Below are 16,144 nucleotides of genomic sequence, written 5' to 3'. Positions count from 1 at the left end.
TAACCTCCCGAGAGTATTGTGAGTACAGGCTATAACAAACAGTGGATCGGTGTTTTCTGGCTCATGTGTGTCCACTAGTGTGGATAAAGGTCTTTTGCTGCATGCTGACTAAATCTCTTTACTAACCATGCAGGTACAAAATAACAAATGACCAACAAATGACTGCATAATCTTCAGTTTATAAAAACTAAGCCACTTATACATCTGCTGGAACCCTGTCTGCATGCATTAAGACTGTTGCTTATGCTTGACTAAGACTGCCTGCTTATTTCATTATTAATACAAACATTCCAAAATTAAGCCTGTCTGCATACAATAAGACTGCTGCTTATGCTTGACTAAGACTGCCTGTTTTTCTCACTACTAATACAAGCATTTCAAAATTAAGCCATACCACTTTTTTATGCTTGACTGATATCTTAAAGCTGTTTAATCGCTGCTGGAGTTCTGTTTCATTTTATCCCTAAGAATGGATGGGATGTAAATAACGCATGTGTACAAAGGACATTAATCATCAGTACATCTACTGCTGAACTGCATTATATAAATCTACACTGAGCTCCACCAAGTTTGTTCTCCTTGGGATTTTTATATATGTATTTTTTTAAACCGGCCGGTTGATTTTTTTACTATTGTTTTTTTAACATTTATATGAATTATATGTGTAATTTATTTATATATATGTTATTTATATAATTAATTAAAATGCCTATCTAGTAGCGTTGTCTATTTTTTGTTAATTCTTGTTTCTGTATAGGTTCCAGAGCTTACACCTATTCTGGAAAGCTGCTTTAGATTAGGAATCAAATCATTTTATTGTTTATGTTCTTGTATTGGGAATTGAGCGCTTAATCCCCCCCTTTTTTTGTCTGCTGGTTTTTCAGTTTGTTTGCTTTGATTGAGCTGCCCTTTTTTGACAAAGTCACCACTTAGGTGTATAGTTGATTGGATGGAAAGGAGAAATCTTTATTTGATGGGTAAAACCCCTATATGCACAGAGGGTGAAACTAGTGATACAGCTGATATGTATAGGCTGTTTAATAAGTTGGAAAACCTGTGCATAGATGAAACTAGACATTGGTAGGATCAGGTCACTCTCCAGAAATATCTGGATAGTGGCCTGATACCAAGAGATTTAAGGATTATGAAGTCCACTAAATTTAAGGAGGATGTTAAGGTTAATCAAAAGATTGAGGAATATGAACAGTTATTGATTTTAAGAAAAGAACAAAAAATGGACAGGGATACAAAAGATTATGAGAGAGGAGAAATACATAATTTTAATATATTAAATAGAAATAATGGAGATACAAATATGATGTATGCTAAGTCTGATAAGAGATATAAACCAAGATATATGGATGAACTTAGAAAACAACATATGGTAATAATAGAAACCAAATACAAATTAATTCAAATTATGAAGAGAGACCTAGAAAGAATAGTACTTATGCAAGCTTTTCACATAAGAATAGATTTACAGTGTTGGAAAACCATGGGTCCCCTAGGGAGAGAAACTATGCTATTCATCCTAAATCCAGAAGGTTTTCAAAATATTCTGAGATGGATGAAGAATGAGCAATCCCCTCACAACAATGTTTTTTAGGGGCACACAGAAAGTTCAGCAGACCCTTTGGGTTGATACCCAAAAGCCAAAAAAGAGACAGAGTAAGGGACACAGAGGCATAAGAGGAGTTAGAAGAAAATAGAATAAAAAGTCTTCGACTCAAATAAACATTAGGAAAGGGTATTTTCAACCTTTCGTCTAAGATATTAACTGAAAATGAATTGACACTTTTGGAAAAGGGTCTTAACTTTGCCCCAGTTTCTATTCTAAACCTAATTTGTTTAGCCTTTTTGTTGATTTGAACCGTTATGTTAGAACACTATGTCGAAAACGCTACTTTGCCCAAAAGATGCTGAAGGGAAATACACAAGATACTATGCCTATTTGTCTTGATAAGGAAGACGACGTGATTGTAGATATCCTTCATTCTATACAGAATGAAACAGAGGATATGAGTGAGGGTAATAGAGAAAATTTTTAAATATATGATTATCAAAGAGGTCTATTTAAAAATAAATCAGATTTTTATCCGTTACAATTCAAGGGTCCATACATAGATTGCTTTTACAAAACCACACTGGATCAATTTAAGAATATGAGTGAACATGCAGAAAAGAAACAAATGAGAGATAATTTAAACTCTGGTGAAAGAAAGGCCATAAAGTGTCTTTACACTGACAAGGAGATTATTATCAAACCTGCGGATATGGGTGGTGGGATTGTCATTCTTAACACTGTGGACTATGGGCCTGATTCAGAGCCACTTGTAAGCGGCCGCTCGTTCGCTCCGAGCGATGTTTGCCCAACTGCGCATGCATACGGATCGTAATACGCATGCGCGAACCAGTCAGTGTGGCCGAAATTCATGTGCTCACAAAATAGCGAATGCCTGATAATTTGAGTGACAGAATGAGGCGTATGTGGGTGGTAACAGGGGAAGGTGCTTGAAAACGGGGAGTGGAGATCCGATCGCAGGCGTGCTTAAAGGTCAAAACGGGCGTTTTATGGGTGTGCATAATTAAAACAGCAGCGTTATTGACCACGTCACTGGGTTATTTAATAGCCAGAACTGCTCGCAAAATTGTGGTAGCAAAAACCAACCACAAGAATAGCGAGCAGGTCCTACCCTGGTCGATGTACTCGATTAATCTAATAAATAGCGGACATGACTTAGGATGCGAGCGGCCAGGGGGCGTAGTTTCCCAAAAAACGACCGCAAGTTTTGTTCGCTCGTTCAGACCTAGAGGCGTGAACAGACCGCAAACAGCGAACGGTTCATTTGAATAGCCACCCCTATTTTCTGGACGAGCGAGCGCTAATTGCGTCCGGCTCTGAATCAGGCCCTATATTACAGAGGCCATGAGGCAACTTAACAATGAACAAGTCTATAGGAAGTTGGGTGACAATCCCACTGCCCTTTTCCAAAAACAATTGAAAATGTTGTTGGAGGAGAGGGCAATAGCTAGAGAAACTTTTCACTTTTTGTTTAATTTACACTCAATTATACCCACTTTTTACCGAAAATACATTAGTCACATGTTGCACCACCGGGTCATCCTATTATTTCAGGGGTAGGTTCACTCACCAATAATTTGTCTTTTTTTGTGGAATATTTTTTACAGAATCATGTGATAAAGTTAAAATCATATATTAAGGATTCTAGGCATTTTCTAAATGCAATTAATACGATCAATTGGCTACCTGGGTATCACCTATTAACATGTGATGTGGAATCACTGTATTCTAATATTCCACATGACCTGGGTATTAATGCTGTGGATTATTATCTTAGAAAAGACATTACATTGTCAGCAAATTTAAGAGATTTTATATTGCAATCCATTAAATTTATTTTATCACACAATTATTTTCTGTTTGATAAACAATTTTATCTTCAGACACTGGGTACTGTCATGGGGATGAGTTTCTCCATGAGCTTTGTCAACCTATACATGGGGCTCTTTGAGGAGCAACATGTGTGGGGGGGTGGGTTCGGGGGGAGCCTCCTCCTCTATGGCAGGTATATAGACAACCTTTTTATTATTTGGAATGGGGATTTAGAATCACTGCATGAGTTCACAGATAGCTTGAATCACTATAATTTTGGTTTATAACTCACGTTTTCTCACAGCACTAGTAGAATCAATTATCTGGATATTGCCATCTCTCTCTCAGGATAAACTGGTCACGGAGACTTATGTCAAACCGGTTGACCAGAGCAGGTATTTGAATTATAAAAGCTCACATAATAAAGGATGGAAAAACAACATCCCAAAGAGTCAATTTTTGCGCATAAGACGCAATTGTTCATCGATGATGGATTTTAAAACACTAGCTGCTCAGCTCATTACATCTTTTTTGGAACAGGGTTACCCTGAAACTATCCTAGAACAAGCTTATGATAAAGCAATTAATGTGGATAGGAACACACTACTTGCAGAGGACTAATGAAACCACTGAAGAAAATGGATACTCTATGTCCTTTCTTACACAGTATAATAGGAAATTAAGAAGATAATTAAGAGAAATACCTCACTCCTTTTATTGGATGACCTTCTTAAACCTGATATTAATCCAATAGGACAGGTAATTTTTCGGAGATCTGAGAATTTGAAATCTAGGCTTGTCTCCAGTCACTTTGAGAGAGCACCCACACATAAATTAGGTGATAATACATGGCTCCCCAACAGACCAGTCAGTTTTCATAGATGTGCTAAATTCAATTGTGGTACATGCCTTCAAACTGAGAGAAAGAGTTTATTTATTTATTCAATTCAATTTGTTTCAAGCACTAATAAAGAGTGTTTTAAAATAAGAGATGTTATGAACTGTTCCTCGTCTTTTGTTTTCTTGCCTCATCACATTTTGATGTGGTAGACAATATGTGGGAGGAACTACCAGATCCCTACATATGCGGTTTATGGAACATCGTAGTTACATTCTTAAAGGTATAAAAACACATCCTCTTTCTAAACATGTTGCCCAATGTCAACAATTAAATTTGAAGAATCTAACAGTGAAAGCCATAAAACAAATTAAACTCAAATGCCGCGGGGGGGACAGATTTAAAACTCTCTGTAAAAGAGAAGCCTATTGGATCTATAGGTTAGGTACGTTAGCACCAGGTGGTCTCATTGACACTGTAGAGTTGAATAATATATGATTAAGTTTATTTTCATTGGTCTCAGTTTTTGATATGGGTATTTGGATCACTTGGGCTGTAGGTCAGGATTACTAAAGTTCCCTTTAGGTCAGGGCCTTTTTGCCCACTAGATTCATTTTCCTTATGTCAATTAGAACTTAGGGCCTGATTCAGACCTGCTCGTGAGCGCTGAGCGCTCGTAAGCGGGTCGATGGTGGCCCTGTGCGCATGCGCACGACGGAGCCGGCTCCATCGTGCGCATGCGCGAGACCCGGATAGCAATGGGAAAACCTTCGCTCCACGTCTCGTACCAAAGGGGGCGTGCTGTCGATGTTGAGTGACAGCACGCCCCCTTTGGTGGGCGCCCTTTGGTGGGCGTGCCGGGGGCGTGGCTGCTCAGACAGAGGCGTTCCCATGGGAACGCCTACCGTCTGGGGCCGGTCCCACTAACATCACAAGTGATGTCAGTGGGAGTGCTTTCAGCTCTGATAGAGCCGAAAGCACTCTAGGGCTTGCGGCAACGAGACCCTACCACAAGGGTCTCGTCACAAGCCCGATGGTCGTGATGGTCTTGACCATTGCGACCATCTCCCTTGCCGCTCGCTATAGCTGTGGGTGGTCACCCACAGCTATGCGAGCGGCCAGGAGGCCGCTCTAAAAAATCAGAGGGCCGGCCCCGAGTCAGAGCGAGCGCTCTGTCAGAGCGTCCGGCTCTGAATCAGGGCCTTAATTTATCCATCTCCCCTTTTTTTGTTTCCAGACACCTTTTTCTATATCTCTCTTTAAGTGTATTATTATATACTATTAAGTGTCACATGGTGATGTTACCTGGTCTCTGTTTGATCAGTAATATCATTTATAGTTGCAATACGGTTACTATTTTATAGGTCTTAGATGGACAATTAGGTATACAAGTTGGTAGGAGCTTGATAGTATATTAACTTTTACCTATTTAAGATTTATTAATATGTTAACTATATCTTAGGTCACATAAACATGTTTATTGATACAGCTTGTCTTAGTCTAAATATGCATCTGTCCTGTACTGTTTATGAATATATTTTAATCCATTTATACATTTTGTATTGGCCTTTGCGAATAGCCCCCAAACATAGAATATCCTATATCTGATTTAGATCATGCTAGGTCTAAATTCATTTTGTTTAGTAATTAGTTTATATGTAATAATGTGTTTCATTAATTCTTCTTCATTAATGTATTACAAGTAGTTCTGTTATCCCTTTCTTCCCTTCCCCCCTTTTTTCCTTCTCTCTCTCTCTTATATGAATATTTAATTATTTATTAAATTATGTTTTTATCCATGGTATTAGTATATGTGTTTATATTCCCGTTAGTTATTGATTTTTATATATTTTTATTTTATTTGGACATATGAAATTTGGATATATATTAGAATGCTGATATTATTATTTTTGTTTATCTATATTAACCTGCTGAAATCCAAGAGTTAATTGGAGATATCTGTGTATATAACACACAGAGCTAATTATATACGGTCCGACTGTGTATTGTTGAGTGCACAAGGATGAGGCCGCTCTGTACGGTTCTTAATATACAGTAGCTGGAGTGTGTTCAAGTGGTTAGGTGATCGCTTTGCAACAATGATGGTCCCGGGTTCGAGCCCTGGAAAAGAATATTTTTTTTTGCCACTGTCAGCTCTGGACACTATAGTGAAATTACTGTAGTAGTGTTGTACTGTAATACTGTAGTGTTGTTGTTTAAAAGGCTGCTTAAAAGACATTACAAATTGATTGTGAGTGCAAACTTGCATCAATGTCTGTGCTGTGGTGGCTGTCAGCTCCGAGGGGTTGCAATGATATTTCTTGCGCATGCCCAGTGGATGGGTTACAATGGGTTCTGTGGCGCCAAGCCATACGCCATGTACAGTAGCGCTATGCCATGGCATATGGAAGATCATCATTGCGCCACTCTGCGCTGTCCACAATAGTCATTTCATGACTTAGGAAACTGCTACAGTAGTAGTGGGCCCTGTTTGGGAGGGAGGCCTCTATATTACAAACTGACATTGCATTTAAAGCGCAAAATATCATCTATTTCGATGCTGTCCTAGACTTGGACACTATAGTGATTTCAGGAGTTCAGAAACTGATAGTGAGCTCTGTATGAGAGAGAAGTTGTGTTTTGCAAACTGACTGTGCATTTAAATCGCAAACTTGAGTCAATGCCAGCATGGCATTGTGGTGGCTGTCACCCAGTAAGGAGGCTCATACTGTGCTGTATACTGTTCTGTACACACTAAGTACTGTAGTAATGCGCATGCCCAGTGTTTTGGGAGTCGCACACAATGGAGCCACTCCATACACCAGTCGAGATACTGTACAGTACAAGGGGGCTCACTACACGTGCTGTAATTCATAGCCGTCACATTGCATACTATACACGACAGATGCAATTATTACTACAGTAGGAGAGGCTTGTAGGCAAGGGGTTCGGTGATCCACCTTGCTTACACTTCCTCTCCTGTTCGAGACCTTATCTTGATAAAAAAAAAATTCTTAAATGTTCACTACAGTAGTTCAGTATTGTTATCCAACCCTTATTAAACTCAATACTGTACTGTATGTAATGTACCGTAGATGTGCCCAGCTACAATATTGTAATTTGTTGCTCCATGCGCCATGTACTGTAATGTAGCGCATTGCTACAGTAGTCTCGTGCTACGCTGTGGCGTATTGAGTCTCATAGCACTGCGCATGCCCAGTGGGTCAGCAGTCAAATGCAGCTAAAGTGGGATGTCTTGCTATGACAGGCTTGTGGACAAGTGGTTAGGTGTTCTGTCTTTCTACCTGCCTGTCCCGCCTGTTCTAGACCTTAATAATATATTTTTTTTTCATTTTTTTTTATTTTTATTCTTCACTAGTTCAGTATTGTAATCCAACCCTTACTAAACTCATTACATTATATATACACTAGATGTTTAACTTTGTCCCAATTTTTTTTCTCTCTCAAATTGAATACGGGCCTCACAGTGTACAGTACTGTACAGTAAGTGCCGGGCAATCACTGGGACAGGCAACAGGGATACTGTATATGACTGCAGGCAGCAAACCCCATCATCCGGTGCCCCTGGTGAGGGCAATCCTGGCCAATAGGAAGATATGCCCCTGCATGGGTATCTTATTGACTTGTTTTTATCATACTGTAGCCACTTGCAACACTTAATGCACTGATCCGTGAATGTATCTGTAATGTGTTTTTTTCACCAATGTACTTGGAGCATGGATCTCCCTGATCCATGCTGCAAGCATCTTCTGCTATTGCATACAATCTAATCTAAAAATTGTTAAACCATGCACCAACCGTGTTCCTGTTCTGAACTGTTGGGGTACTGTGTTGAGCTCACTACATTATTTACAACAACCCCAACTGTACTGTACCTTGCAATGACAGATGCATTTGTTGGGTCTCAGATGCACTTAAACAATGAATTACACACACACACCAATTTTATAAATTAATGAAAATTTTTACTTAACTTACTGTAACATACAGTACTGTACTGTATGCAATTAGTCATACCTTTTTAATACTGTACATGCTTTTAGATAACGTACAGTACTACATTTTTTATACATTACTGCAGTTACTGTACTGTATGCTGCCCATCCACTAGACATGCTGAAAACTGCCCGATTACAACATTGCAATCATGCAGTCGTTTGTCAGTCTGTGATGAGCCTGCACTGAACAAGCAGTCATTTGAGACATTTTTGCAAATGATCTGTGCATGCCCGCTGGTTGTTTCCGACATCTACAATATCATCGGGCAAACATGCTGAACAACCTGATGTTCGATATCGTCAGTTTCAGCATGTTGCCTAATTATTGATGAGGCTGCACTGAATGTCTGCTCATGCAGTGTACAGTAGGCTCATTACAGACGGAGAAACGACAGCACAATTACAATTTCGTAATTGTGCTCTTGTTTCTCCATCGGCTAGTAAATGTGTGCCTTAAGTCTTAACTCAACAACTGTATTACACTATGTCATTACTGTAGCATGCATTTCGAAGAGGGGTGCTGTGCGGTGCCTGCTGCCATGCAGGTGTACTGTACTTCCGTAGCTTGCATTGCACTGTCTCACCTTCAGCCCGTATGTTGCTTACAGTAGATGGTCCTGGAATTCCAAGCTGGACACAGACATGACTACTGTACAGTACCTAGGAGGAAGGAGATGACGTGAGAACAGTCCTTCCTCAATGTCGACCGTTACACCCTACGGGACTGAGGACTACATAAAAACATTAGGCTTTTAAGTTAAAATCAACACTGGCACTTTTGTCCTCATAACCAGAGTTTCACCTATACCAGGTGCAGACTCAACCTCGCACCGGAGTGCAAGGTCCACTGTACGCCCTGAAGAAAGGAGAATAGGCAGAGACACAGGTACTCACTGGAGATACAGTACTCTTGTTCTTCATCCCGCTTGATCCCACACACAGGTCCCTGTACTCTCAATACGCCGTGCAGGGCCCTTTCCTGCTCTAACAGTGTCACACTTATCCACATTAATATCGGCCCTAACTAAGCAGCCCAACAAATTTATTAATAAGGAATTTGTATTATAATTAAGCCTGGTGGTGAAAAAAGCAATGCACCTTGGCCCACAGCCCATACTGTATAATGATTTACAAAAAAATACATGAAACAAGATGCAATTTGGGTGACCCAGATGGAGGTGAACAAAACCTGTCTTTTGGAGGTCAAAAGTGAAAATAACTCCAAATCCCCCCTACTGTAGCAGTAGATGGCCCTGGGTTTCCCAAAGAACAAACTCCCTCAATGCACGGTGCACCCACTATGTCTGCAACTGTGGATGTTGAAGCAGCCACTACTACTGTGCTGTATACAGTATGAATAAAAGCAACCTGAAAACTTAAAACATCTACATTACAAAAAGCAACATCACGCACAGTAGCAGAAACGGTCAGCTGCAGCACAATCTGATGATGCTGTTGGAACAGGGGGCAATGTACAGTACTGTAGGTGTAGGAGCCAGTGGAAGGGGTGGTTGAACCATTTGCTGTGGGCTTGCACAATGACTAGGCACATATTGAATCTACTGCAAGATTTGTCCTGAGCCATGAGGAAAGGAGGGGGCAGAAAACTGCTGATTAATCCCCAGTAATTGTGGTTGCAATGACAGAGGTCTCGCAGTTTTGACCAGGTGGCGGGGAGGGGGAGCACTGTGGTGGTGACGGGGCATGGCTGGTGAATAGGGTTAAATACTGTAATGTCTGAACATAGGTGTGTGTGACAGCAGAAACACAAGGAGGGGGAAGAGAGAAATGAATGAAATTAAAGAATGAAAGGAAAAGAGTAAATCTTTGAAGTACTGTACAGTAAATAAGGTAAGGGAAAGGTAAATAAAGAGGTTATAAAAGAAATTAGGAGAATACTGTATATACAGTACCTGTAGGGAAAGAAAGCACAACCACAATACTGTACATACAGTACTATGTACACAGTGTACAGTACTTAACAGTCTGGATCACAAACTGAAAAGAGGAAGTTAAACCCCTCCTCCACATTACTAATTATACACGATAACATACAGTACAGTGATATACGCTACATAGCAGTTGCTTGACCGTTTCTTTCGATGATAACTGGTAAGACTATACAGATGATCAATACAATTGTTACACTGGGCACGTGTCTATACTGTTTTCCAAAACTTCATTATCCTATCCAAAAGTTCCTGTTTAGTTTTTGGTTTCACATCAGACCTGATGAACCTCTTCAACTGTGCCCAGACCAATTCAATGGGATTCATGTCTGGTGACTTACAGGAAAGAAAAAAAAAAATTAGTCACTCTACTGTAATAAAAAGCGTATTAGAATAATAACTGCATGGTACATACTTTATTGTGCAATAAACAGTGAATACAGTAAGACAATACTCACTCTGGTGGTGTGCATTGCCAATTTATACCTCTCTCTTCCATGAATTTGGCGGAATCCGAATGTTTTGGATCATTATCCTGGAATAATCAATGTCCTGATGGAAAGCATTTTCTTACTAATGGCAAAATACAGCAATCTACTATTTGTTCTTGGAAGTAGGTCTTATCCATGATGCCTAAAGAGATGAGAAATTATTGTCAGTAACAAGCGTACACTGTAGAGGACTGTCAATTATTTTTACAACAAACATTACTGTACTGTACCTTAAAAAATTAAGATTGGTCCTGCACCCCAATGAGATATACCTCCCCATACATGGACCTTTAATTGATGCTTCGAACGTGGTTTAAGTGAGAGATGTGCACGGTTCCGGAAGGACAGTCTTGAGAACCTCTCAAGAGAAACTGAAGTTTCATCTGTGAAAATGACGTCATTAAAATTCTCTCCACTCTCTATCCACCTTTGTGCTTGTTCAACTCACTTTTCTTTATTAACATCCCATATCATGGGATGTATCCTGAGGAATAAAAATGAGTTTTAGTTTACAGTCATGTGAAATCAGTGCATTATTAAGGACATTGTACTGAATAAAATAGTGCACTGTAGAGTGCATTTGTGTGTTTTTGTACATTATAGTATTTTACGTACCTTGTAGGGCCAAAAGTACATCCAAGTTCTTTACGCATCCATTTGATGCTGGAACAGGAGATGTCCAAGGTCACATTCTGTTTTTAGAATTCGTTTTATTTGTAAAGCTGTACGTTCAACATCCTCATAAGTTAATTGGTGCACAATCTTTTTGACGCTTCTACGGTAGAACACATACAGAGCATATAGAAATTATTGGACAGTTAGTGTTGAAATTGGATCACAATACAGTAGCAATGTACTGTAGCTACAGTACATACAGTATAATAAAGAAAAGTTGCTGTAAAGTACTTACCATGTGCATTTAGAAGGAAATCTATATCTGGTCTGCGTTCTCTCAAATGCATGATAGCACACAGTTTGTAAACTAACAAGAACACCACTCTCTTTCAGCCAGGCCTGGATCTGTCATGTTGTTTTGTGTTCTTTTTTCATATTTGCAATTATCTTGCTGATGGATTTGCTGATTTTTGTCTGCATGTTTGAGGAAAAATAACTGTGGAGAGAACAAGAGAAATACGGTACTGTTACTGAGTAGAGAGACTTAGGGCCTGATTCAGAGCCGAACGCTATTTGCGGACTGTCGTTCTGAAAATGGGCTGGCTATTTAAATGAAGTGCTCGCTCTTTGCGGTCTGTTGACGCCTTCAAGTCTGAACGAGCGAACAAAACCTGCGGCCGCTATTTTGAGAAAAACGCCCCCTGGCCGCTCGCATCATACGTCATCTCCGGTATTTATTAGATTAATCGAGTACATCAAACGGCGTATGAACTGCTCGCTATTCTTGTGGTAGCATTTTCCTACCGCAACCATGCAAGCAGTTCTGGCTAAAAGACAACCAAGTGACGTGGTCGATGATGCTGCTTTGTTAATTATGCACTCCCATTAAACACCCATTTTGACCGTTTGGCACACCTGCGTTCGGATCTCCACTCCCCATTTTCAAGCACCTTCCCCTGTTACCACTTACAAACGCCTCATCCTGTCACTCAAATTAGCAGGCATTCGCTATTTTGTGAGCACATGAATTTCGACCGCACTGACTGGTTCGCGCATGCGTATTATGAACCGTACACATGCGCTGTTGTGCGAACATCGCTCGGAATGAACGAGCGATGTTCGCACAACTGCACATGCGTATGGGTCGTAATGCGCATGCGCAAACCAGTCAGTGCGATTGGAAATCGTGTGTTCGCAAAATAGCGAATGCCTGCTAATTTGAGTGACAGGATGAGGCGTTTGTGGGTGGTAACAGGGGAAGGTGCTTGAAAACGGGGAGTGGAGATCCGAACGCAGGCGTGCCAAACGGTCAAAACGGGCGTTTTAAGGGTGTGCATAATTAACAAAGCAGCATCATCGACCACGTCACTTGGTTGTTTCTTAGCTAGAACTGTTCGCATGATTGCGGTAGGAAAATCCAACCACAAGCACTGCGAGCAGTTCAGATGCCTTTCGATGTACTCGATTAATCTAACAACTAGCGGAGATGATGTAGAATGCGAGCGGCCAGGGGGCATTTCTACAAAATAGCGAGCGCATGTTTCGTTCGCTCGCTCGCTCAGACATAGAGGCGTCAACAGACCGCAAAGAGCAAGTGCTCAATTTAAATAGCCGGCCCCTTTTTCTGAACGAGTGAGCGCAAATAGCGTCCGGCTCTGAATCAGGCCCTTAGAGCAGTATACTGTACACTTTAATGTTCAGTATCTTAACAAAAATATTAGACTGTATAACATACTGTACAGTATTTCAGAACACAGGGGGTATTACTGTACATTCTTACATTAGCCATGATATACTGTATGAAATAATGGTCATCGTCAAGCCTCCTCATAACAATTGAAATGTTCAGGCCACACAATTTATTTTATTTTTTGGTTTAACAAATACAGTATACAGTACTGTACAGTATGTTGAGAAGTACAATGCACTGTACAGTGTACAACTGGATACAAATATGTACTGTATGGACCAGGCTAAAAAGTATTACACATTACTGTACATTTCCTCACTTTTACATCAGCAGATACTGTAATGCGAAATGTGGCCTGCTCGATGGAAAATAAGGGGCATACAGTACTGTATATACAGCAAAGGTTGATGTGAGATAAAATTGGGATATACTGTATATACAATATAACCAACCAGCTTGTAACTTACAGAACATTTTGCAGGCTGTGTTTAATAAATGATAGTTTTGAGCTGATTGGTGGTATATATTTCCCAATTTTATCTCACATCAAGCTTTGCTACATACAAAGTACACAAAGATGCGTCTACGAAGAAGACATTAAACTGGACATAATACACAGCAATATTGCGACTGAAACTAAAATGGCCGTTGAGCAAAAACAAGATGGCCACGAGGACAAGACGGTCACTCACGGGAGACTATGAGGGGCAGCAGGAGGCTAGGAAATGATCAGCGGTATACGGTGTGTGTACTGCATGCCCCTTAGTTGTAATGTGAAACATTTTTATTTCCACTATTTTGCTTAATATTGTATTTAGTGTCTTTATACTGTACTTGTGTATTTCAGAGTGCACCAAACGGGGAAAATGGTGAAGAGCAAAGGTTTTGCACCGGAAACTCATCTTGCCCACTTCCACTGACCAAAAGGCTGAATGCACTAGTCCCACAACTGTCTACAACCAAATCTTCTAAGATGAAAGCAGGGAAGGAAAATGTACCTGTACTTGTGAAGACAAGGAAAAATGCAAAGCCCAAATGTGCAATGTTGGATCTGAACATAGGAGATAATGGCCCATGGAAAGCAGAGCAACCGATGAACGTCGAGAACCAGGATGAAACACCACTGATTGATGGACCCGAACAACTGAACACCTTTGAGCCTCTGGTTTGTACACCAATGAACGATGCATCCCACTCACCAACTCATCGAAAACTGTCCTTCCAAGAAGATAATGCATGCACATGTAGCTGTGCTAAGATGGTGAGACCTAATGGGAAAATTTGGTCATCTGGAGGTGAAAATTGACAACTTGAAAGAAGGGCTGAAAGACACCATTACAGGAGCAATTAAAGAAGCCATCCGGCAAAGTAAAGAAGAATGGCAAGAGGCCTCTGCCCAGCTTACCAGGAAAAGACATGACTAGGCAGTACAGTACAAAATGGTTACACCAGATGAATGTGAGCCTGAGGATGGCGAGGACCATGAGGATTTCAACTTGGAGACTGACCCACCATTCCATTTGGTAGACATGGACACTACAGTGGCATCGGAGAACTTGGACATGACAACATTACCATCATCCAGCCTGCCTCAGTGTGAGAGTACACCAGTGGCATCATATCGCATTCCAGAACGGTCATTTGAAGAATTGAGGAGCAACAATGCAAGCTTTCCTGTACTTTCACCAGGAATGCCTGGCATGTCAAGCACCCCAGCACCACTGACTGTATTTGGAACACCCTTACCAGATATACCACTGGCTGTAATCACCACTGAGAAGGACAATGAAATTTACAGAGCTGTCAATTGTGAGATGCATCGATATGCACAAGCAATATTTCAAGAACATGTGCCCTACGACCTCTATTGCAATTGGACCAAGTGGGTGAACTTTGATGGCAGTCGGAAGAAAGTGCCAATCCCCAACAATTTAAGAGAAGATATCCTGTCATAATGTGGGACAAGACTCAGGATTGGAAAAAAAGAACTTACCCGGATAAAGGACACATTGAATGGGGTGCTGCCAAGGAAACATGCATGGAAGACAATTACATGGCCACTTCAATCAACAAACACAACTTGAAGGGACTTTACAGAAGAGAGGAAGACCCAATGCCACCGCTGGCCAGGATGTGCCAGCGGCAGAAGAAAGAGGCAGAGGACAGGAGAGGACTGCAGGGGTGGAAAGCAAAAGAGCTAAAGAAGTTCCCCCCAAAGCCTCTTCCACCATTACAGGTACAGTAGGCCCTCTGTGAGGCCAAATGAACATTAACCCCAACCTAGACCAACAGGTCTGAAGAGAGGAAGACACGGGACATGCCAGAGGCAGAAGAAAGAAGCGGAGGACAGGAGAGGACTATGGGGGTGGAAAGCAAAAGAGCTATAGTAAAGAAGTTCCCCCCCAAAGCCTCTTCCACCATAACAGGTACTGTAGGCCCCCTATGAGGCCATATGTATATTGCTTATTCTCTCTCCTACAGGGACCTGTGTGTGGGATTGACTGGGATGAAGAACAAGAGTATCTCAGCTGAGTACCTGTGTGTCTGTCTTTTACTGTCTGTTTGTCTCTGCCTATCCTCCTTTCTTCAGGCCGTACAGTGGACCTTGCACTCCGGTGCAAGGTTGAGTCGGCACCTGGTATAGGTGAAACTCTGGATCTGAGGCCAAAAGTGCCAGTAATGATTTTAACTTAAAAGACTAATCATTTTGTGTAGTATTCGGTCCGGTAGGGTGTATTGGTCGACATTGAGGAAGGACTGTTCTCACATCATTTCCTTCCTCCTAGGTGTCATGTCAGTGTCCAGCTTGGAATTCCAGGACCATCTACTATAAGCAACATACAGTACGGGCTCAAGGTAAGACAGTGCAACGCAAGCCACGGAAGTACAGTACGGCAGTAGGCACCACTCTTAGAAATTCATGCTAATGACATAGTGTAATACAGTTGTTGAGTTAAGACTTAAGGCACACATCCACTAGCCGATGGAGAAACGAGAGCACAATTACGACATTGTAATCGTGCTGTCATTTCTCCATCTGTGATGAGCCTACTGTACACTGAATGAGCAGACGTTCAGTGCAGGCTCATCAAACATTAGGCAACATGCTGAACCTGACGATATCGTCAGGTTGTTCAGCATGTTCACC

At 41.0% G+C, this 16,144-nt stretch overlaps 1 pseudogene; it reads right to left on the bottom strand.

Moving 5' to 3' along the window:
- Positions 1-1,091: 1,091 nt before the first annotated feature.
- On the bottom strand, positions 1,092-11,786 carry LOC148476969 (uncharacterized; annotated as a pseudogene).
- Positions 11,787-16,144: the final 4,358 nt, after the last annotated feature.

The sequence above is a fragment of the Taudactylus pleione genome, unplaced genomic scaffold (assembly GCF_031769625.1).
Source record: "Taudactylus pleione unplaced genomic scaffold, aTauple2 ptg000760l, whole genome shotgun sequence".
Classification (NCBI taxonomy): domain Eukaryota; kingdom Metazoa; phylum Chordata; class Amphibia; order Anura; family Myobatrachidae; genus Taudactylus; species Taudactylus pleione.
This window is presented reverse-complemented; position numbering and strand designations above follow the sequence as displayed.